This window comes from Anas acuta, chromosome 3, assembly GCF_963932015.1.
Source record: "Anas acuta chromosome 3, bAnaAcu1.1, whole genome shotgun sequence".
NCBI classification, from domain to species: Eukaryota; Metazoa; Chordata; class Aves; order Anseriformes; family Anatidae; genus Anas; species Anas acuta.
The window spans coordinates 86,692,169-86,716,283 of record NC_088981.1 but is presented as its reverse complement, the minus strand read 5'-3'; the positions used below and the strand labels follow the sequence as shown (position 1 = coordinate 86,716,283).

The 24,115-nt window shown below is 35.4% G+C and overlaps 1 protein-coding gene and 1 long non-coding RNA gene across 2 annotated transcripts in view; both read left to right on the top strand.

Annotated features, from left to right (window-relative positions):
- KCNQ5 (potassium voltage-gated channel subfamily Q member 5) overlaps nucleotides 1-24,115 on the top strand; it is a 289,773-nt gene that overhangs the window by 76,495 nt on the left and 189,163 nt on the right. The gene's annotated exons all lie outside the window — the stretch shown is intronic.
- On the top strand, nucleotides 10,520-14,819 carry LOC137854589 (uncharacterized). Its single transcript, XR_011095281.1, has 2 exons — nucleotides 10,520-13,511; nucleotides 13,588-14,819. It is a non-coding gene; the product is annotated as an uncharacterized lncRNA (long non-coding RNA).

The following is a 24,115-nucleotide window of genomic DNA, read 5'->3' as shown; positions in this document are numbered from 1 at the left end:
TGAACTGATTAAATCTTTTCATGCAGGTAGACCTAAATTGAAATGGCTCCTTGATACATTTTTATAACACTTTATATTTTAAAATCCATGCTAGATTAAAAGACGGATTTAGTGAAAGAAAGGATGAGATAAACTGGAAGATGGACCAATTTAATGATTTCTTTGTCATATCAGCTAGCTGCTCATCTTGAATGGCTATTTTCCTCAAATATCTATTTATAATGGTTCCAAAACCAAAAAGAGAATAAATGCTATTTTAATTAGAACATACCCCCTATTCACAGATTAATTTAAGCAACATACTTTAGAAATCTTTAAAACTAATCCTCTAACTATATTGTTGTGAAGAGCTCATTTTTTGTAGCAAGAGCTCCTTGTTTTGGGAAAGATGTATTTATGGAACATTTTTCTTCAGCTGAGAAGACAGATAACAGTCAGCTTCTCCAAAGTAACCATCATTATTGCCTGACTAAAGGCAGCCTACACATTAAGTGACCATATTCATTACTTTTCAGAAGAAAAAAAAATACATAATCTAAAGCATAAAATGATTAAATTAAAATAGAGCTGATTAAATACCTGTGTATTTTACTCCATTAGCCTTTTTTTGTACATGTGGACTTACTGTGGAGAGCCTGTTAGTTTGACTAGCTTATTTAGCTATTCAAACTAGTTTTTGTTTTTCCCACTGTATTTTAACTTCTTGGATCTATTAAAAACATTTTGGGGAAGCATTCACATTGGTGTGTGCTGAATCACTGTGTGGCTGATAGGATGAGAGAGGAATGATGTTATTTATCCAATTTAGAAGTAGCATCTAACAAGCCTTTTTGTCAGACATCTATCACTCTTGTGTAAAAAAAGAAAATCTGCTCTAGATGCTGCTCAGACAGTCAGGGTCAGCTAGTATTTAAAAGCTAATGAACATCAGAGCAAACTAATGTGACCAAAGTTAATGCTCCTAAAGATCTGACAGTTTCTATGCAGTATGCATTTTCTTTTTGTTCTTTGAATGTAAGCCACCTCTAGGGATCAGAACTAGTGCCAAATTACTATTTTGGCTTTAAAATTGTTTCCAGTTATGTGCATTGAAATGCCTCCCTAAAAGTCTCCAAACATAGCATATGTAAGCACTACTTTATATTTCAATGTAATTTGAAATAGCTTGGATATTAAAATGGAGGGGAATTTTGATCAATGTTGTGTTACAACACTGAAAATTGTTTCTGTAGATCTGAAAAGTTCTGCTTGCTGTAGGTATTATACTGCTGTCACTTTCCTATATGCTTTATGAATTTAAGTACTAGAAAAATCTCATACTGCACATCAATTTTCTAGTTTGGTTTTGCATGTTTTATATTCTACAGTAATTCATAATGTCTTTTTTTAAAAACAAAACAAAACAAAACAAAACAAAACAAAACAAAATGCTGTGTTCCTGGTTTATGAAATTCTTGAATTTTTAATTGCATGTCTATTATTTTTGAGGCAGTGTTGTCTCTCTTTCTTGGTTCTGAAGTCTATTGCTTCTCCAAACTGTTGGCTAGTATTAGGCATAAACAGACATTTGTCTCTGTTTTGATTGGTGCTTTGCAAAGCAAACTAATGGAATTAGTAACATTGCAGGACAGTTCAAAAAAAAGTTTATTATTTACCTGTTCATTTAAAACCTTTTATGAAATTTGGTATTTTTAATAAACCTATTCATTATATGTATTGCAAAGAAGACAAAAAAATATATATTTTTCATAACTTTTTTTGTTGTTGTCCGCTAGCAATTCTTTTTTTCAGATACATCTAATTCTCATTCACCCATACATTTTCAATAACAAAACCCACTACCTGTTGTCCATCTTACATCTAAAACATTTCATTTTGCATCATGGAAAAACCTTCACTGTATTGTTAGGAGACTGGCCTGTTTGGCAGATGTTATATTTTGAGGGTAAAAATGCTAATTAAGAAATGTAGAGAGTAATATAGGCTTACTCTATGATGAGCTGTCTTTAAACATGTCCAGGGAAGGAAGTGTCAGGTGGCACAGAAGGACCTGAAAAGCGTATGTGGTATTTGCAAAGTACAGGTTTCAATGGCCAAGTTTCTGAATGCAGACAGAGTAGCTACTGGATTTTGGCATGCCTTCTAAGCTATTCTCAGTATCATATGTGTTTTTTTATTAACTTGCCTAAGTAAGGATGCCTTGAAGTACATGAGCTGGTGATTTGTCTTGTGATTTTTTTTGCCAGTAGGTTAAAAGTAACTAATGCTACTGAGTCAGTAAAAGCTGAATGCTGTTTCCTTGCCGAACACCTTCCAGAAATCTAATTAAAAATGAATGAATGAATAAATAAATAAATAAATAAATAAGCTTCTTTTTGTTCTGAGGAATCTGTTGGTTGTTTCCTCTTTGTGGCTTTTGAGGCCTAACTAGACCAGTTACAGTTGGTGAGAGGATGAAAAAGCATTTAATCATTCAGCACCCATATATTTCTGCAGCACTGCAGTAGGAGCTAAAGATTAAAAAAAAAAAAAAAATAGCTAGAAAATAAAACTCCATTGTGTCCTGTCTCTTTGGGTAATGAAAAAAATTATTCATTCATACATCTTCTCATGCTGATGTTTCTTGCTTTGACATAGAGGTTTGTAAGTATTTAAACCAGGTATTGCCTCACAGTCTGATGAAGTCATGCTTCATCAATTCAGTTGTTCATCATGTAATATGTGGAAAAGAATATTTGGCCATCTGTTAATGCATGTGAACTACCATGTTCATGGTTTGCACCCATCCAAAGGGCACGTTCCTTCAAACCATCTTCTGCCTAGCTCTATTACACCATATAAAAAATGAATTGGCTCTTTCAATTTGAATGTCAGCAGACAGGTGCCTCCTCCAAAAACATCATTTATCACAGCTGTAAGGGAAGGCCAAAAATAATATTAAGTTCTTGCTAGCAGTCTATCCTTCCAGGTCGGGCTGGTTTCAGACACAGCTTGATGATGATGCATGTGTTGTATGTGTGCAGTGTGTAATTAGGGGACTTAATTTTTCAGATATGATAATAGCCATTCAGTTGATATTAATATGTTTTGGTGCTTTGTTCCCTTTTTTTTTTTTTTTTTTTTGGGGGGGGGAGGAGTTGGGGAAGGTGCTTTTCTTACAAATCTAATAGTTTGTCAGCAGTCAACAAACACAATTGTTAAGATTTTTCATATTTGAGTGTATTTTATAATCAGCATAATATTTAAACTTATGCTGTTCTGATGCTTTTCCCTACTTTTTATTTCCTCTTCCTCTTCTTTTGTTCCATCCAGCTCTCACAACCTTTTAGAAAGTAAGCAGATACCTGAGGAAAGCAGGTAGGGAATTAAAACTGATGTATTTTCTCTTTCATATTTTAATTTAGAATGGCTGATTCAGCACATTACAGATGTTTGTTTTTCATCTGTCATAGCAAGTGGTTATAGTAAGGGCTTGCCTTATTTCAGAGACTGAGAAACATAATGATAACTCTCGAAGATGTTGAAAGAGCTGTAATCATAGATTCTTCCTTTCAGAATCCTTACCGTTTAAAAGTAAATGTTTCTGCCACTGGAATAAAAAGGTGAATAAAAGGTACTCTGCAAAGGAAGGAAGGAAGAATTGGAAGTGACTACAACAATGTAGTAAATTGATATCATTCTTATTCCTTTAGAAGCTCTTGACTTGGGTCTATGTGAGGGAAAACCATCTTTCACATACAGAGCAACAGCAGAACAACTCTGATGCCAAATAAAAAGAGCATCGTTGTGTTATTTTTGAACATGTCATTTCTGTGATCCATGTTCTCATGAAACTTTATCCCTAAAGAAAAAATCAAATGAACTGTGTCAATTATCTATTTGTGCCACATATGTTTGTTTCTAGGTAGGTATTTAAAATGTTAATCTGTCTTTCTGTGACTAATTGTTCTGTAACCATTTTGGGAGAGGAGAATTTAAAGGCCCTAGTAAAAATATTTTAGAAACTTATGTGTTTCTATGTTCTAGAAATTCCAAAACAAACACATTTAATGTAGCTACCAAGATCACAAATTTCTCAACTGGGAAATACCATAAATTATGGGAAATGGCATATAGCATGCAATAACATTTTAACATGAGTGTAGTTGCTGTTTTTTGCTTGTAGAACTTGTTATCTCATTGTAACAGCATGAAAGATAGACATCAGGAAGAGACCAGCTCTGGCAAGTTTGAGGCCAGTTCTAATTCTGTTCATCTGTAATCACTTCTTTTCCTAGCTGGACATACAATTACCTAATATAATCCCTGGTATCTCACTCATTGTTTTTAAAATAAATAAATAAATAAATAAAAAGCTTTGCCACTAGAAATCTATCAAAAAGTTCTGAGAAATAGAAATGATTAATCTAAGCCCTAGATTACTACTCCTATCCATCACTGCTAGAATGGTTATATCTGCAAGTAATATGAGGATTTTAACTGTAAAACAATACTTCTTAAAGCTCAAGCCTTTCTCCATTTACATGCAGATCTAAAAGAACAAGACCTGCAAGTTCAAATAATTCTCAAATTTTGTGCCTTTGAGAAACTTGTGCACTTTCCTAATGAAATGTCAAATGCAATTGTTATTCTCAATTGTTGTTCAAGATACACCAGCATAAAGTTTTTCAGTTTGCTTATGATTTCTAAACTTTCCTATTAGTCACACCACATACCACTGCTACTTATTTTCACTGAGATCTGATCTTGTTTCTCCAAAATAGCCAATCTTGTAACTAAAAAGTTGTTAGTGTTTAAAAACACTTGTTCTGCTTTAGAGGTGGATAAAGCAAAAGGCATTCTAGGAAGCTTGAACATAATTATTTCAACTGCTCCATCAGTACATTGTAGGTAGCTTATTGGTTCTATTTCTTGTCATTTGTGTTTTCTACGTTCTGTACAGTTTTAGTTACAATTGATTTTTATTAATGTTTTAACTAGCATCTTCCCACAGAATCATTAAAAATTGCTTTGTACTTTCATGAAGTTATGTATCTGTTAGATATATCTGTTCTGTTAATCTTTGGATGAAGCTGTAAAATAGCAGAGGTGGACCTTCCATGTTCTAGTACATCTTGTATCCAGACTTCCTCCCACAATCCAACATAATTCTTACAGAGCACCTGCATTCCTCAAACTGAAAGGGACAAAATGTTCCAGGTCACATCAACCTGTTAAATTGTCTCCAATAACCTGCTTTCTAGGATATAGAGAAGCACTTGAAGATAAGAGATGAAAAGTTGTAACAGGAGAAGTCACTGAAGACCCAGACAATAATGGCATCTATAAACTTGTCAGCTTGATAGTTCATCACTGATGAGATAAAGGCCAACAGTCATGTCCAAACTCAAAGACTCTGAAACAGAAGTAGTAGAAGTGTAGTCAACTGCAAAGGGCATCCAGATCTGGAAAGATAAATCTCCTTGGATACAGAAACAAAATGAAGCTTGAGCTCTTGGGGTCAAAAAGAATCATTAATTTTCTAATTACACCATAAAATGTCATAGACCTTTTGATTCTCTCTTTTCAATTCACATCATGCTTAGTGCACAATATTCCACATCATTTTGCCATAGTTACTAATGTACTTCTAGATTTATTGATAAATAACCACTGCTGCCTCTTCATATTATGGGTTCAGACTTTGGTGTCATAAAACTTTAGCATGTTTTATTAAAACAAATAATGTTTAGAGATTTTCAAATTTTGTCTTTGAATTTACAGGAAAAATGTATTCTACTACCTCTTTGCCTGTACAAATTCAAAGATTTTGAAGCATTTAGCCTTTATCACATAGCTTTTTCTCCTACTTTTAGATTATAAATGATTTCTAAAAACTGTTAATTTACATACATTCTGGTGTTTCACAATGTTTGGGTATAAGCATGCTCTTTGTCTAAAGTTGGCATTATATATTAAAATATTTATTTGATACTAAAGTAAATTAAATTTACAGCATGTGCTATTGGAATTAGCAGACTGAAGAAATGTTAGCACACTACATTTGGAACATCCATCAAAATAAGAATAGCATTCATCAAAATAGAATAGCAGTGTCAAAAAGGAAATGAGAAAAACCTATATGTGGTTGTTATCAACTAATGTTTTTTCTTCTATAAAGGAAAAGGTTGATAAATCTAAAGTTTTCCATGTGAAGGCCTTTATTTATATTACAAAGAAGCCAAAATTAAAGAATTTTCATCAGGATTTCATGCACTTATACAGACCTTGGACCATTTATGCAAAGATTTCCTTTACCTCCCCATTGATACAGGAGAGGAAAGGAGGATTTGTGGTTTTATTTATATATTGCTATATAATAAAGTCAATTCCAGTAGTATTTTTAAAGCTATAAAGTTTGCTTATACTTCTGTTTTTGTTTTATAGATGGAGTCTCAAAACTGTCATAGTCATTCTAGCAGACACTATTTTTGCCTTATGCTAGAGAATACCTAATATGAACTGATATTTGGGTGCCATACTTCTCAGCAGAAATATCTGAGCTAGAAATACTCAAAAGGGTATATTTTAAAATGTCACCATTCTCTGCGTAATCAAATCAAGCAGTCATATGCCCAGGAAATGTTCCTTCCACAGAATGAAAAGACAAGATGCATGAATGAAATGTTAGCCCGTTCTGGGTAATTTCATTTTAAGATGGGTATGTGAAAGAACTCATACTAATTTATGGACCCTGAAGAAAGCTTAGCTCTGTTTAGTCTGTAGTAATTGCATTGTAAAATGATAATTTAGCAAGAATTCAATAGTTTAACAATAATGTAGTTGTCACTATTATTTGATGGGTCATATGAAAGTGTTATTGGTGCCACATTTCTTGTGCCTTGCTTCCTATATTCTGATTTATTAGGGAAATTTTTGTCAAATTAAAGAAGAGGTGAATTACAGTTTCTTCTTTTGCCTAACACTTCCAGTTTTGTGATTTTTTTTCTCACATTTATTGATGGGCATGTCAGGCATTGGAATGGGTTGCCCAGGGAAGTGGTGGCATCACTGGGGGTGTTCAAGGTTGGACATGGTGCTTAGGGACATGGTTTACTGTGTGACATTGGTGGTAGGGTGATGGTTGGACCAGATGATCTTGAAGGTCTTTTCCAACCTTAATGTTTCTATGTTGTAGTTCATCTTCTACTGCTGAGACAGGTCACCATATTAGCTTCAAACATTTGAAATTCATGAAGGAATTTATTTTTTGTACACAGAAAATACTATCAGATTAGTTTAAATCCCAAAGCAATACTAATGGTTTAACAAGCAAGGATCAAAGAGAGCAGGAAATGCAGCACCTAATTAAATAGCGGTCATGCTATTTTGCTGCTCAGGAAAATTAAATATGAGATATATGGTGTAATGACTTGGGGTGTTCTGTCAGAAATCGCTCTTTATTCAATTGATGAAACCTGATTTTATTTTAAATATATTAATTTTGATTAATACCATGTATAACTCCCCTTCTATCAAGAATCTATAGAGTCATGCATTCGGTAATGAATTTTAATTTTTTATGAAGCTATGGTTTTGCTACATTTTAAGCAGTTTATTTCTTTCACTCATTAAAACATCAGGAATTATTTTCTGCATTAAAATATCACTACATCAGCCAGTCTATTTATCTCCTTTTGTGTGTGTGTATACATATATGTATATATCTGTATAAAGAATGGAACCACTAACATTCTGAAGGTATCAGAAACATATTTGAAAACACATCCTTTAAAAACCTTCTGTAACTATTAATTAAAAGTTTTGAAACATTTAAACTCATTTGAAGAAAGATGCAAAATGCTAAGAACAGGAAATGAACGATCAACGCATTTGCAGGGTTTGTGAAGAGCCTGGGTCCAATTTCAATCTATGTAAATGACAGAACATCAATGGCAACAGCTGGTTGAGTGCTACATGGCAGCATGTTAAAGTGTTCAGAGGTATATTTTTTTCAATATTATTTTCAAGTGAATACATATTCTATCTGCTGTAAATGTGATAAGGATTACTGTGCTCTTGATTTCTGAGGTGAAAATGGATACCAGAGAATGTGAGGAAGAATATCTTAAAAAGCAGAACAGTTTCTTTTCATCTTGCTGGATTTTTTTTTCCATTAGGATTATAAACCAGTGAGTAAAATGTTCAACTTCTATTGTATTTCAGGTTTTCGTACATATTCATTATTCTTTGTATAAGCATGTAGAAAGAGGTGGAACTAAAGCAGACTGCCTTGCGTTCTAGTTGCTGTGTTTCACCAGCTGCACACTCATTTAGGTGGTATTTACCCTGGTAATGATTATTTTAATGAAATCACAGTCTAAATTGGTGGTATCAGGGAGCAATTCAGGAACAGTCAAAAGATTTAGTACCAATTTAGCAGCTAGAGAGGGAAGCTCTAAGAAGTTGGCTTGCATGGTTCTCCAACAGTCTGTTGTAAGTGCCGCACAAATATTCAGACAGAAGTGGAAACAGTATGTGATCTTCTTCATCTGGTACTCTATTCAGAGAAGACTCTGGTATTCTATTCAGCAGAAGAATACAGAGCCTTAAGACATCTGAAATGTGGTGCAGATTGGAACCTGAGTCTGCCAGAATCAGAATTAGCTAGGCAGAGTTGAACAACCATTTCAAACCATTGCAAATGAGCAAAAGGTAGGATATATTGTCTCACTTTTAGTTGTTTTCACTGGTGCAGTTGTTTTAGAATGTCTCATTTAAAATGAATGATGCTGAGACTTTTCAGGAGTTTAGTCAACATTCATATTTCCTACCAGAAAATTTTCTATGGGAGTTTTCTACATAAAGAAAGAAAAAATAACCATTTGTCCATATACATATATATATGTAAGTAAATAATCAGCTAGACTTGTTCTGGGGCATGTTCCATGGCAATGGAACTAAGCTAGATTCAACCCAACTTTAGGTGCAAAATGAAGAAAGACAAAACTCTGTCCATAAGTAATCAAGACAAATAATCAACTTAGACTTAGATCAGATCTTCACAGGACTGAATTACTTTAGGAGTTTCATCTTTGTCTCTACCAACTATAGCAAAGAATGCAGGACAACCATACAACTAGCCAGGGTGCTATGGTACATGGAATTAATTTTAGATGAATCTGAACTGGGATACATTCACATGTGGACAAATCTAAGCTAGGTTTATTTAATACATCACCAGACACTTGCCAGAGCTTTTGTCTTTGGCGATAACAAACACTGATCTCGGTTTGTCTTTCTCTGGAGGAGAGTTGTTAAATCTTTTTCTTTTGCAAAAAATGTTCTAAAGAAGATGCAGTAAACTAGAGAGCAGTACTAATTCTGAGCAAGTTTAAGTCTTGGCTTTCCAGTGTTGCTTGCATTGGACAACAGACTTGATAATGATTGCTGCCTGTTGAATTTAGAACAGAGGGATAGAGAGCTAGTAAAAATTACCAATGTGTTAAATATGCATTGATTTTTTCTTTATGTCTCCTGCTGCATTAGTGAGCTTAATTATACTTCTCTTGTGTTCTTAGAAAAATAAGAGATTTTAGTAACACAAGTATAATGACTGTATTGTGATAGCTGATCAGAGATAATGGTGTTCCTTCACTTCTTTCACCATCTGCAGCTGATTATGATTTCAGCAGGATGTGCCCACTGCTTTTGGGAATATGAGTAGCTTGATATTTATTTAGCACGGGTGTTTGATTATAGTCAGGGCAGTATAGGAAGGTATAAACCCAGGGAAAAGGCAGTTGAATAGGTGTAAAATTTTACTGTCCATACAGTCGGTTGAAGAATTCTGATCAGAGTTTGCATACACTTTTTCTGTCTACTTACATTGCTTTTCGTGCCTTCTGTATTCCTTTACCCAGCAGTGTATCTGTGTGGAGTAAAGGTCTGATATCCCCATGTAACTACTACTACCTCTACAGTTCCGTATGTCTCCTATACTTAGGATGGGGTAGTGCTTAGTGCCCAAAGCAAGAATTTGTGGCACTTGAGTGAAAATAGGGAAAAAGTAGTATTAGGGATAGATTTCTTAAGGAGGCAAAAACTGTTTCTAGTGCTTTAAATGAAATTCTTTTATTTCTTTTAAGAGTTCTGTGAAGGAAAGTCAGAAACCTGGGCTGGAGTTTATCTGTGTGGAGTCTTTAAATATACATACAAATAAAGACTTAGTTCTCGAGGGTGATTAAGCATTCTACAGTACTTGTTGCAGATGTATGTCCTGCCATTCAATCAATATGTTACAAAAATGTTTGAATTTTATCAATGCAATACAAACATTGCAATGTGCCTAATGTTTTCATTCCTAAGTGGTGACTTGAGTGCTTGGCTGCTTACAGGAAACTCCTCCAACCATAAATTCTTTTGATCATGAATGATACCATTCTGATATCTGATGTTTAATGATTATTTCAAAATTGATATTTTGAAATAACGGACTTCAAAATATTTACTAGTGAACTTCTGATAAGGTGCAGAAGCAGTTTGGGATTGGATAAGTGTTGCTTTGAAAACAAACAAACAAACCAAAAAACAACAACCACTTTCTCCCTTACTATAAAGAGTTCCAAATGTGATATCCACAATGCTACACTAATTCTATCTGCAAAGCGGTATTCAATATTTTAGAGTGGTCCCTTCCCTTCACAAAAGGACAGACTGGTGATTTGACTTTATAAAGTGGTTTAAAATGGTGTTTGTGTAGTTCAGAAGGTAAAGATAACACCACAGTTGGGATAGCTGTTCCCTTACAGATATCAATATTGTCATGTCTTATGATGAGCATCTATGCAATGTAAAAAATCTTGTAAGAACTAAGTCACAAAAAAACGTGTTCCCAGAGTTTGAAGTGATTTTGCTTTCTTTTCATAGTTTCAAAGGCCGGCCATTGAACATAATCATCTTTCATAATTCAGGCTGTAGACTTGTGGCCCTATATTATTACTAAGCAGCGTAACTCATAATGAAAATAGAACTTTCTTTTGTATGAAGCCCATTTAGTCCATGTTATCTTACACTAACATTCCTGATAAAAGATTTTTAACATCATTTCCAATTGACTTTCAGTCAAATGATCTTATTCTGCCTTTCTCTCTGAAGAACTGACTAGTATCAGAGGTTATTCTTCTTAGTTCTCTAAACCTGTCTTTTGAAATGCTGTTTAGCTAACAAGTTCACAATAACAAGTGTGAATTGAAATGAAGGTGGATGATATAACCTGTTTTCCAGACCTTGAGTTACTAACGTGATTTCAACATTCTCTGAGATCATGTCTGAAATGAATGAAAAGATCAAGTTGCACTCAGCCCTTCAACAGAAAACATGCGGATCTATTCAGACGAACAGTCATTGTCACTCTGTTTTTAATTCAACAAATGTGTCATCTACACATGGCACCTCAGAAATGAGGTTATATATTCTCTGTCTGAATATCGGTTTATTATGAAGTACTCTTGTACATAGTTTAATGAAACAGGTGAACAACACCAGGGCAACAACCAGTTCCTGTGGGGTGAAGCTGAGAATACTTTAATTTGTAAGTCTGATAGTTAATTTATTTTTATGATTGTGGTTGTGTACCACTTTTTTTTTTTTTTTTTTTTTTTTAATAGTTAGACCGTCATGAGTTACCACAACTTGGGTGCAGATCAAATCCTAATGCATCAGTACAGTTCCTTCTGTGAAGTGAACACATAAATTTATTAGGGCAATATGCAACACATTTGTCCAGGTGTAATTTCAGTAAAGTGATTCTAACTGCCATTAACTGCATTTCCCTATTTCATTAATATATTTATTGAAGTCTGTAACAATTATCCACTCATGTTTGTGGGGTGCTCTGTGAGGCTAAGAGCTCTACAAGCCTGTAATTACCTATGTCAGCTTCCCTGTTCTCTCTGGCTCACCTCCAGTTCCCTGGAACTTGCCCAGTTTTTCAGGATTTATTAAAATTTAATATCAACAGCCCAAAGATTTTTTTTTTTTACAGGCCACAAATTTGCTTAGATGTTTTAGTTACTTAATTCAAGCATCCGAACAGGACACTTTTAGAAGTTTCATTGGCATCCCCCACAGTGCCCTGGCTGTGAACCAGCCCACTTCCCATAGCACCCTACAAGGTGCCTCTGCTTTCCCAAATCCCTGTCTTGAAGGAAGGAGACAAATGATTGGAAAAAGGCTGACCGTTTCTTCTCTGGAGGGTGAGTGGGTACTGAGCAGGCCAGCTGGGTGTGGTGAAAGTTTCTAAATGTGATTTCTGATGAAGGGCAGCAGGTTGGGCAAGGGTAGCAGCAGCAACTCATGAGACAGTTCCTCATGGAATGGAGAAACCTTACTTTTGGACAGCTCAGTTGCTGTTCAAGTGGTGACAGGCTGCAAGGCAGGTTTTTAGCATCTAGATTAAACTGCAGGATGGCAGGAGCTCCTCCTGGCTGTGGCTCTGATCCTCTTTCTCACATGGGACCCAGATACGTAATGAAGTGCTGTCTCATCCTCACGATAAAAAAGGGTTATAGAGAAGCTACAGGAATTTAAGCATTGTTAGAAAGTTGCATTTGACATTGCACTGGGCTTTGTGTACAGCTAACAAACAGAAACAGCCCTAGTATTTTTTCTTGCTGTATCTCTACAGGTTGTGAAACAGGGACAGTATCCTGATGAGTTGTTTTGTTTTGTTTTGTTTTGTTTTGTTTTGTTTTGTTTTGTTTTTCCCCTTCTTCTGAGCTAGTTGATTGACTCTATCAGGTTTTACAGACTTATAATGAAGTATGAAAATATAAAGAATGGTTCGGTTACCCATTTGAGCTCTCTGACCTGCTTTCAAACCTGTTTGGATAACTGTGAAGGTGAAGGGAAGAGCTCTGCAGGGAGTCCACTGATGCCTCTCCAGAGGCGAGAGTGTGAGGGGAGCACCTGGCATCTGCAGGTCATCTGCATCAGACCCCTCCTTGCAACACTGCACCTGATACTAACTAAATAATAACAATATCTGCAATAAATATTAATAATATATAACCCATTACTATAACTGTATATGCTGCTGGGATACCATGGGAAGACAATGTTTAGGAAGTCTGAGAATAGTCAGAAGGGGCTAAAAAGGAACCAGACGTTTTTGCATTAATGAAATAACAGTCTGTCTTAGGCCTTAAAATAACATCTAACGTTAAAGAAAAGCAAAGGAGAAGCAGTATATATCTGAAATCAGAAGGCATTTGGTTTTCAGTCCTCAGCACTTCAGCTGGCCCTTCGGAAACATACAGCCCCGAGAGAGCTGCAGTAGGGCCCACACAGAAGTCCCCTCCAAGGGTAGTCCAGAAATGGGAATACCAGCATTTTGCACATTGTGTGAAAATCAAATGCAGCAAGACTAGAGCCCTAAGAGGGAAAGTACAATCATTGTTCTTTTGTAACTCATCATCTTTTTTGCTGACTGACTTCTGCTACTGTTTTCTGTTTTTTTTTTGTTTTGTTTTGTTTTTTTTTTCTTTGTTTGTTTGTTTGTTTGTTTTTTGTTTGTTTGTTTGTTTTTTGTTGTTGCTGTTGTTGTAGTAGTAGTTTTTTTGTTTGTTTGTTTGTTTCCAGTTTCATCCCCAAACTCAAAATTTTGGTCTGGGAAAAAAAAAAAAAAAGAAAAAGGGCACATTTTGAAACATAGGGAAAATAGACTTAAGGTCTATCTAGAAATGGGATTTTGTGATACAACTTGATAGGAAGGAAAACATTCCTGTACATAACCCCCCTTAAAAGTAATATTTTGATTGCTAAAATTACTGAAATATTTGCATCATGCACTCTTCTTCACCAAGACATAAAGTAATTATTATTCTATTGCAAAGAAGAAAGAAAGGTAGTAAACTTCTTTAAATATAGTCTGGACTTCTCTGTGTGATGTTTCCAAGGCCTTCGCTAAATGTCCTACTGCACTGAAATCTTGAGTCCATAGCTCATCATACACATGCTCATGTGCTCATCATCCTTCAGCTGCTTTTGTGGAAGAAGTGTTATTAGTGTTAAATTCTATGTAACATCAGTTTTAGAAGCTGGGTTGAAGTTATATCAGAAAGTGAAGCTTAAAAAGCGTTTTTGTAGATTATGTGAGTGGATGTACCTTATGAACCTTTTAAGCAGATGGCTGCTCTGAAGTGAGACAAATCAAATATAGACCTCAACAGCTGATGATTAGACATGAAGACCCAGTAAGAACTAATTCTTCTGGCTATCACAGACATCTTTTGTTTAATATTTAAAACCTCTATTTAAGGCTGAACAAGTTACTTTTCAGTTCACTGTCATCCTTGTCAAGATAAAAATAAAGATCCTACATGTGAATTAAAATGAGGAAACCTTTGGGGATATTTTAATCCTCCAAAAATAGTCCAAATTTCTGACCACAGCTAAATTGTTAGTTAATGTCCCTGAAGACTGGACTTGTGTAAAGTATTTTTAACTTTCTTTGTTGGGCTAATTGTACTGCCTTTGGAATCAATTTCTGAATTTGTGTTGAATCCTCAAATAGATTTGGCTGAAATAACTTTGGAGACAGTAGACACCTTTGAAAAGATAAATCATTCCATTTCATTGGTTTCAAGAGGCTTTTCATTTTGAAAGAATATGTTTGGAAACCAAACTAAATTTTAAAGACTTTCAAAAATGTGATTAAGTAACCCCAAAATAAAATGAATAATTTTGGTCACTGAAAGTAGGATGAAAAATAGTGGAGTTTTCTCATTTCATTTCATCATCTGGGTGTAGGAAAAAAAAAAAAAAACAAAAAAAAACAACGTCAGAATTAACATTTGGAGTTAACCAGAACTGATTTTTCCTTCAGTCTTTCTTTGGTTTGTCTGCCTGTGTAAGAAGTCCGTTATTGTCACAGTATTGCTCCTGGGTTGTTAGGTCTAATCACCAGATCTTACAGGTAACCACAACATGTGTTCATTAAAAACCTTCATTAATTCTGCCTTTGAAATAGCTTACTTTTTCATCACTCACACTGACTGTTTAAGATTATATTATAAAAATAAGATTAGGAATAAGATTAGGAATCTTATTTTCAGCCTTAATTTTCATATGTATTTTATGGTTGTACAGTTCATACAACATGTGGTAGCATTGATTATTGATTAAATATCTCTTTTTCCTTTATGGACATCCCACTTAGGTTTACAAAGAAAAGTGTATCCAGTTTCAGCTGATGCTTTGCTGAGATGAACAAGCTGATGCTTTGCTGAGTTGAACAAGCTAGGCTTTTTCAGTTTCATGTTGTGTTGAAAATACCTCCATTACTTGATTATTCAATCGGGCCTTCTTTGCTCTTTCTTCAGACTAATATCTGTTTCTTGAATGGTGGCCAAAACCGTGCATGGTATAAAAGATGTAGTTTCTAGACAGTGCTTCTAGTATTCTCTCATCTATACTGGATATACTTCATCTTTTAAAACCCAAGATCACATTTAGCATTTTTTCCACAGCAACATGACACTGATGATTTTTAGCTATTCTTGACCTATAAGCCTCTTTTTCCTCCTTCACTATTTCAGCTGAATAGTCTCAGCTTAAAGCCAAAAGTATGAATAGGATGTAATCTTTTAGGACCCATATCTAGCTCTGGTTCAGTGGTAGGATATTTCTGAATTGGCATTGACATGTTTCCTCTGTTTAGGAAATTGACACTTTCAAAACTGTAAAAGAAAGCTTTGGATATAGTTTGCTTTCATCTGTCTACTTCCAGACAGCTTTCATATATTTCCTTTTTCCTGGATTTTCTTCATATATGATGTTGAGAGATATGTTCTGGATACTTACAAAACATTAACATCTTTTGTTCTGTCTTGCACTCCCCCTCCTCCCTTTTCAGAGGCAGGTAAAACATCATTCCCTCAACATGAATGTCATTATTAAATGTCTGTATGCAAGCATATATTCATTTCAGGTGTCAGTTCTGTCATTTTTTTTAAAGGTTACCAGAAAGTACCATGACTAGGGTGTCAAGCTTTGTGATTGCTTACATGTCAGATGTGCTAGTTCCTAAATTTATTCAGGAACTATTAGTCATGCTATCTTTCACCTTCTGTTCTTCAACAAAAGTTTATTTGTTATACAAGTCAAATATAAAATTGGGCTTTAGTTCATTTTAAATTGTTCAACATTGTTCTTATCTCAACCCTTCTCAATGCTCTTTATCATCCCAATTTTGTTTTAAGTCTGTGTTCAGTCCAAGTAGTACTGCAATGGTACCACAAAGACCTTCACATTTCATGGGATATAAACTCCAGAAGATCTGCACCTTTGGCTTACGCAAGTTCCACATCCTTCCTCCATGTTCTCATCCCTTTCATGTCTCTATTGTTATGAATAGATCTTCTCACTCATTCCTTGTTTATGTTTTCAATTTCTGTCAGAAAGTGCTTTCAAGATTTCCAAATTAGGTACTTCAGTTACAATGTTTTCATTTATACAGCTATGTAATTTCAAGCAGAATTCATTAGCCCAGTTCAGGTACCTTAGTGGGAAAATACTGCGGGTTTAGGTTTTTTTTTTTGTGTGTGTGTGTGTGTTTTCCTTTTTTCTTTTTGTTTGTTTTTGTTTTTCATTTTGCTTGTTTGCTTGGTTATTTCTTAATGTTTATGTAGAGTATGTATATTTGATGTTTATTCTGAATTGTTGATGATAAGTCTCAATAACATTTAGAATACATTTTTGAGTTAATTTGCCCAGGTGTGAATCCCAGCAGTGAGCCATACTCCAGATATGTGTAGCTGATACTCAGTGGTACAGCTGCTCTGACAGCATTTTGGAGAAGGAGAAAGAGCAGGGAGGCAATTTTTGAGCTCCATGTCTGAACCAGAAACATGTGCCTTGGGAGCTCTTCTCAGGTCTTCTCAGCAAATACTTGAGTCCAGATCTCAGTATTAGAATATCTCTTTTACATTGTGTAAGTGACTACAACCAAAATGCATCTAATCTTTTAATGTAAATACCTCAATTTAAAATTCAAGGTGCTTCTCTTTTCTTTACCATTCCTTGTTGTATGTGCAGATTTAAAAAGTAACAGGGAATAAATTTTGCACATTTTGGGAGTAAATTGACATTAAAGACACTAGATCAATGCAATATTCCTTAATCGCTGAAGTCAGAAATTTTGTGCCATGTTCCTGAAAGTAGTGCCTCACAGAAGAATCCCTAATAAGTACAATGTCCCCATAGGAATTGCACTGTGGGCACACAATCTCATCCATAGAAGAGGCTAAATGGTCCCTATATCTGTATGTTTACATTTGTTACACATTAATATTTCTATAATTCATAACAAAACCACTCCAAGTTCAGTAATTGGTTTCCACAGTCATTTTATTAGTTCAAATGGAAAACAGATAAAAGTAGATATTTTTCAGTTATGTGGAGATAAGACATTAGCTTGGTTCCTCCATTATGTTTAAAAAATATTTTTTAATTTTGGTTACCTCTAACTGAAAAACTTTGTAAGGATGGGAAACACCACTGCAACATGTAATTTTCGTACCTCACCAAGAAGAATGCATTCTCTCAGCCCTCCTGAGGGGAGCTTTGATTTTGGGACCAGGGGAGGTAAAATCATTGCTGACCTCTCCTGAGTTACAGAGAGGTGTTCAAAGGCTTTATGAAGAAGGAAGTGTGAGCATAAGCAGAAGGATTTTTTTTTCTGTGTTTATTCTCCATTATTCTTCATTCTCACCACATACTGCTCATGCTGTCTCCCCTTTCCTGCCTATAGAAGTAAGGCTTGGGATTTTTATTTTTCTAAACATGTTTCAGAGAATTGTAGAATCACAGATTTTTTTGGATTGGAAGGGACCTTAAAGGTCATCTAATTCCACCCTGCTGCCATGCGCAGGGCATCACCCGCTAGACCAGTTTGCTTAAAGCCCCATCCAACCTGGCCTTAAACACTTTCAAGGATGGGGCATCCACAGGTTCTCTGGTTTCTCTTGCTCTTCCCTTCTGTTGGAGGATGTTTCTGCTTGCCTTCACACAGAGATGAAGGCAAGCTTTCTATGGGAAAAGAAAGGGGAAAACTGCTTTCTATGGATGCAGAGAAACCCTTACTTTGACCCCTGTCTTTGTTCTGTCTGCCTGGTCCCCCATGCTATAAAGACACTCTTGCATGTACCTAAGTTGGACCTCACTCGTGGTCCTCTTTTGAAGCATCAGGTAGCAGCTTTAACTGAGACCTGCAGGTGCCATTGGTACCCTGTTCTCATTTGGGACAACTCTTCTCATCTACTTTTGCTCTGACCCTTCTGGTGGGCCTCAAGGATGATCTGCGGTGTCACAGGATGAGTCTACTTTAACACGGTAGTTCAGATCTTTTGAAGTGATTGTCCCAGTTTTTACCACTGGCTCTTCTTTAGTTTTCACCATGAGACAGTTTTGCAGCACCTCCAACAATTTTCTCTTGAATGAAAGAAATCAAATAGATGTGTTCCAGGTGTTTGCATAGTAGTGTCCTGTCACTAAGAGCTGTTGTTCAGGCCCTGGGACTAAGCTTGATTTGGCCTGAAATTAAACCCTCAAATTCTGGTATTGTAAATGCCAGGTCCTGAATGTCACCTGATATGTTGTTGCACCACATTATATGCCTATTTTGCATGTTAACCCAGCAGTGATTTAGCTGGTATCTCTGGTAAGAAGGCTGAGGAAAGATGTCAATATGTATGAGAGAGAAACAACCCTCTTCATCATGCTCCTCAAGTGAGTAATGGCACAGAGCAGAGGTCCTCATTGCACATGCCGGTGAACAGTTACGAAGTGAACAGTTCTCTGTATGGCATGGTCTATTGCTGAGCAAGAAGGCCCAACACAAATTAATGACACTGATTTACACCATACTGCATCCTTCACCCATGCTGTTTTTATTCATGTCTTTGCCAGGGAAAATTGCTATTTATTTCAGGGAGGTGGTTTTGATATCACATCAGATTTATTGCACCAGAAGGGGAGTTTCATTCATTTTCCTGATGGAGTAATAAACTACTTGTGTGTAAAGTTACTTAATGAAGATATGAATTTAGTCTAAAGAATCTCTGAAGGCTAGTTTAAAATTAAAGTGAAGGAATGTAAGTACCATGTAATAATGCATGTCTCTCTCTCAAGACAGATATAATATTGACACTAATTAAATTTTCATTTCTTAGGAAGAGGAAAATACTTTAAGATAAAATACTAAATTAATCATAAATATGTGCTATATATGAAAACCTCAACCAAGGGAGACACCTCCTTTTTGTCAAGTGTTGTACTGTTTTTGGAAATTGAATTAGTTGGTTGTATTAAAGTACTATTCTTACATTGCTAGTTTCCTAATTGGTGGTTACTTTACACATACTGACACAATGGTAGATATCTTGGTTTGTTGCTAAAAGACTGTTGAGTGGCTACATACATTTTATCTAGATTTGTAACTTGGTGATACTGGAGGATCCAAAAATTGGATCCCTTATCATAGGGAACTTAAATAATTCCAGGAATAATTTCATGGAAATCAATGCAACTGGCCTCTTGACTTCTTGATACCATAGGTTCATCATCAGGATGAAAAATAGAAGGAATAGCCCCAAAGTTTGCTTTAGCTTAACAATAATGAATACATACAATTTTCTATTGTGCATTAGCACAAAATATGAACTATGTAATTTAGTATGCATGCTTGCTTTTTCTATGACAGCACTGACAATTAGTCTGTCAATATTAACATGACTGCAAATGTACACACACTTTACTGTAGTACTGTAAGGGACTGTGTTAGCATAAATGAATATTTTATCACTTTTGCCACCACACTTAGCCTGAAAACACTGTTTTCTGAGTCTATGAATTCAGTCAGGTTCTCTAAAATGTATACTGTTTTGTGGCAATGGAAAACAAACTTAATATTTAATCACATTGAGGATGTCTTGGCCTTGAAGGGATGAGGTATTATAAATACTATCACCACAGACAGTTGAAAGAAACAGTGTGGGAGTCACAATTATGGGTTCAAGAACCTGTTTTTCTTTTTTCTCCCACGCATGTTCATCTCTTGTCATATTCTCTTTCAATAGTTTGCAAATTTCAAGTGTTTCCCAGAATGTCCTTCTGTTAAAGAGATTAATACAAATATTAACAACCCAGGATCTCTTATCTGCATTTGTTCAAGGCCCCTCCACAAATCATATGGCAATAAGGTTTATAATGCAAAGAAGAAGAGATCAAGTTAAAGTATAGATTTAAGTGCTGACCAACATGTAGGGCTCAGAGCCATGGAGGAAATCTTACTTCAAAGAATGCAGTATATTGCCTGAGAACCCAGAGTACCCTTTTAAATCAAAGTGCCTTCATTTCAGTATGTTTAAATTTAGATTGGATTCATTCATGAGAATGGGATAAGTTATGGACAGATTGTAGCTGTTACAAATGAGCACAAATTTTTCACATGCATGAGTCCTCTCTTTCTTTCATGTGTTACTGTCTTCAGGAAATGTTGAAATTAGCCTGTTACAAGCTTAAATGATTTTAAGAATGTTCAGTATTTCTTCTCTAGAAAAAATTATGTAAGGAGTATTTCAAATAAGGAGACATCAGAATTTATTATATGAGCAAATAATGTTATTTTTCCTATGTTTTGTGGTTTCAGCACACATCACTAAAGCCCAATAGAGTTCTAATTAAAACAGGAATACCTTCTTGTGGCCCTGTCAAAATTAAAACAACACACCTTCTTGTGGAAAATGTTTGACATCCTTAATCATAATCAGTAATAATTGTCACAGTGAGTAATTAAAATACAGTTTTCCTGTGCTCCATGGCCTCAAGCAGCTAACTTCTCTTGAACACAATAACTTTAAAAATAAGAGGCAGCACAGGGTTACATTTCGTCATACCCTAGCGGTAAATAAGCTATTAGCATTAGGCAGCAGATAATTTGGCCCCAAGAGTTGCGGTTTGTGCAGAGAACGTTTGCCAATTATATAAAACGAGCCTCACATTTGTCAACAGTACGCTGATAATATAGCCAGTGTATTCAATGAGGTCATCAACCCTTCTAGGAAATAATAGGTGTCTGATGAGCATAATAAGATAAATCTGTACTTGGCATGATCACATGCAAAGGAAAAGTCATAAACTGCAGGTCAGATAATGAACGGGAAGTAAACCTAGCCTGATGTCTGCAGTCAACACAAGCATACAATATAACTCTAAGAGAATAAGAGCCAGTATTTACTCATACCTGTGGTTTCATTGTTAATCCATGTCGGTAATACTTGAGGATCAGAATACAAGTAATTGAAACGGCATCATAGTCAAAAGTTGTCATCCCTTGGAAGCCATACAAAACCAGGGACCATGTTTGCACTGCCAGTTAAGTTTCTTATCCTCAGCTTTTAACTGCTGAGACAGTAGCTGTAAGAGTTTCACATTTTCCTGTTTCTCTCTCTCCCTTTCTCTCTCTTCCTTTATTTACTGGCATAAGGAGCTGGAAGCAAGACAACTCAGCAGCTCTTGTAGAGGTAGAAGAATGAAGAGCAACTGCTAATTTGATTGAAATGAGAAAGTGGCTAGAGATCTAAAGGAATAATTGCAGCAGTTGTTCTGAGAGGCCTTACGCTGTCCTCTTCACAAAACATAAAAAAACATACGTGGTACAGTTGAAACCACGTTTGAACTTTAGCTGCTCTAACCAGTCAAGGAGGATCTAATCAGTCGAGAAATGTTTTGAATAAATCAGCAGTATTATTTTTGAAAGAGAAAAAAAATGGAGGATATATCTAGCTTCGCAATTATTCACTTTTTTTTTTTTTTTTTAATAGTGTACTATGATATATTGGAACACGTAGTAATCAGAAATAGTAAAATATCCAGGTCATGATCCAGATTCTTTTTTAAGATCATAAAATAACTTTATACAACTTCTGAAGAAGACATGAAAATGCATAAAGATGGGAATTTGCCTACAGTTTTGTTCTTGTAATATTTCAGATTTTCTTGAACTTTAGTTTTGCTGAGTTGAACTCCCCCCCTAGTCCATAACTAAAGAGTAGTCAGTTCATCCAGTGGCACATACACAGTGGTTTGGTGATATGGAAGTGTTCTGCTCTCTTTGTTTGGCCACAAATAGTAGGAGAACTGGTAGGACACCCAAGAACTACTGAGATACTTATCATCCAGGCCACTCATTTCCTTGCTCCGTGCCACAGCCTGGCACCAGAAACCACAGTGATATTTGTGTGGCTGTAGGGATGGTGAGCTGTTGCATGGAGGGAGATAAAAATGGCAGTGAAGGGAACATTTAATATCCATCTAGAACAGCTACTACTCACATCTTCAAGTGAAATCTCAAGTTCTGCGTATGTTTTAGGAGAAATTACCTCTGGGAGATTCCAGGAAGTGGATAATGGTAAACAACATGACTAACTGTAAGATGGATGAAAACTAAACCGTAAGATGGATGAAAACTAGCTGAAGTGTATACTGCCCTTTCTTCTAGGTTTTTTTTTTTTTTTTTTTGGAAATAAAATTGGATTTTTTTCATTAAAAGCGTAATTTTCAAAAAATTATGGCCTTTTGTGAAAGCTTTTGGGTTTCCATCAAAAATAAAAGAATCTGAAACTTTCTCAAAGAAAGATGCAATGTTTCCACTTGGGTGCTCTGCCATATCATTTCATGGAATTCATAGATGTGATCTGATCCTCTAGTCAACATGTTTCTTTGATCTCCTGTTCTCAGTTTTCCAAAGTGTAGGTATACCATCAGAAGATATAGTGGAACTGGGTAATGTAGCTTGCAAAAGTGAATAGAAATGAGAGATGTCGTAGTGACACTGATGAGCAGAAATATTTCCTTCAGGATGGTGGTGACCAATTTCACTCCATGGGGTATGACTGTGGCTAGCAAGGGAGTGTACCCTAATCCAGGGAGTGTAAACACTTTTAAATCTTTAGGATTTCCACCATGAATGCCTTCATTTACAGAGGGAAATATGTTTACAATTGGTTATCTATTGCATCATTGTGGAAAGACTGGAGAAAGAAAGAAAACTCTTGCAAAATCAGTTAATGTTCCTAACACCAAGAATCACAAACCCATTTAAAGTATTTTTAAGACTTAGTATTCTCTGGTTTTATAGCAATTTCTGAATATACTGTGTTTCTCGTAGGTACCATTTGATATGGATATTGTCTGGTGTTCTATTTTGAATTAAAAAAAAAAAAAAAGATATTACTATGATTTATTACAACAGCCTTAATGTTGGTATCAGTCTTGAGGAATCAAGATTTCAGGGATTCCAAACAGAATTAGATCAAGAAAAACTGCTTATTATTGAAACTTACCAGAATTAAATAATAATAATAATAATAAAATAATAATAATAATAATAATAATAATTAAAAAATAACAAGTAAAACCTTCTGTGGTATAACATATGACACAGCACACTACTGTGAACTTTGTCCTTTGACACTTTGGCAGCTACCTGGAACCTGTTAAATTTGAATCTTTCTTGGTAAGTTCTACTTGAACTCTGAAAAGATTTATTGTGAATTCAACATATTAATATTCCTCCTGAATTTTTTCATATGCTTGCAAAAGCTCCATTTAAGATCAGGGTCCAGTCACATTCCTTGGACTTATGGAGAATACCAGCAGTAGTGTCAGATGTGGAAATATTGTTGAATGGAGGCATACCTTCTAAATAGGCTGAGGTCCTAAGCTTACCTTAGAGATGCCAATAAAAACTTTTCTACAGTATCTTTTTAGGGTTCATTTTAGTGCCAAGCTACAGGCATCCAGTGCTGTTTTTGATGCTGTTGGGTCTCCTCCAGCTGTGGCTTCTGGAGGACACATATCTCCTGCTGGTTGTCTGTCATCTGCCAGACCTGTGCAGATATCTCAGATACCAGCATTTCTCAAATGGCAATGGGTGCCAATGTTTAGGCAACTGAACCGAGCCCTTATTTACTACATATTTGGTATAAGTCCAAGTGGTTGTAATTTTCTACTATGTTGTCTGTGCTTTTAATATGTCTAGCAATAAATATGGTCCAATGCTCATATTAGTGTC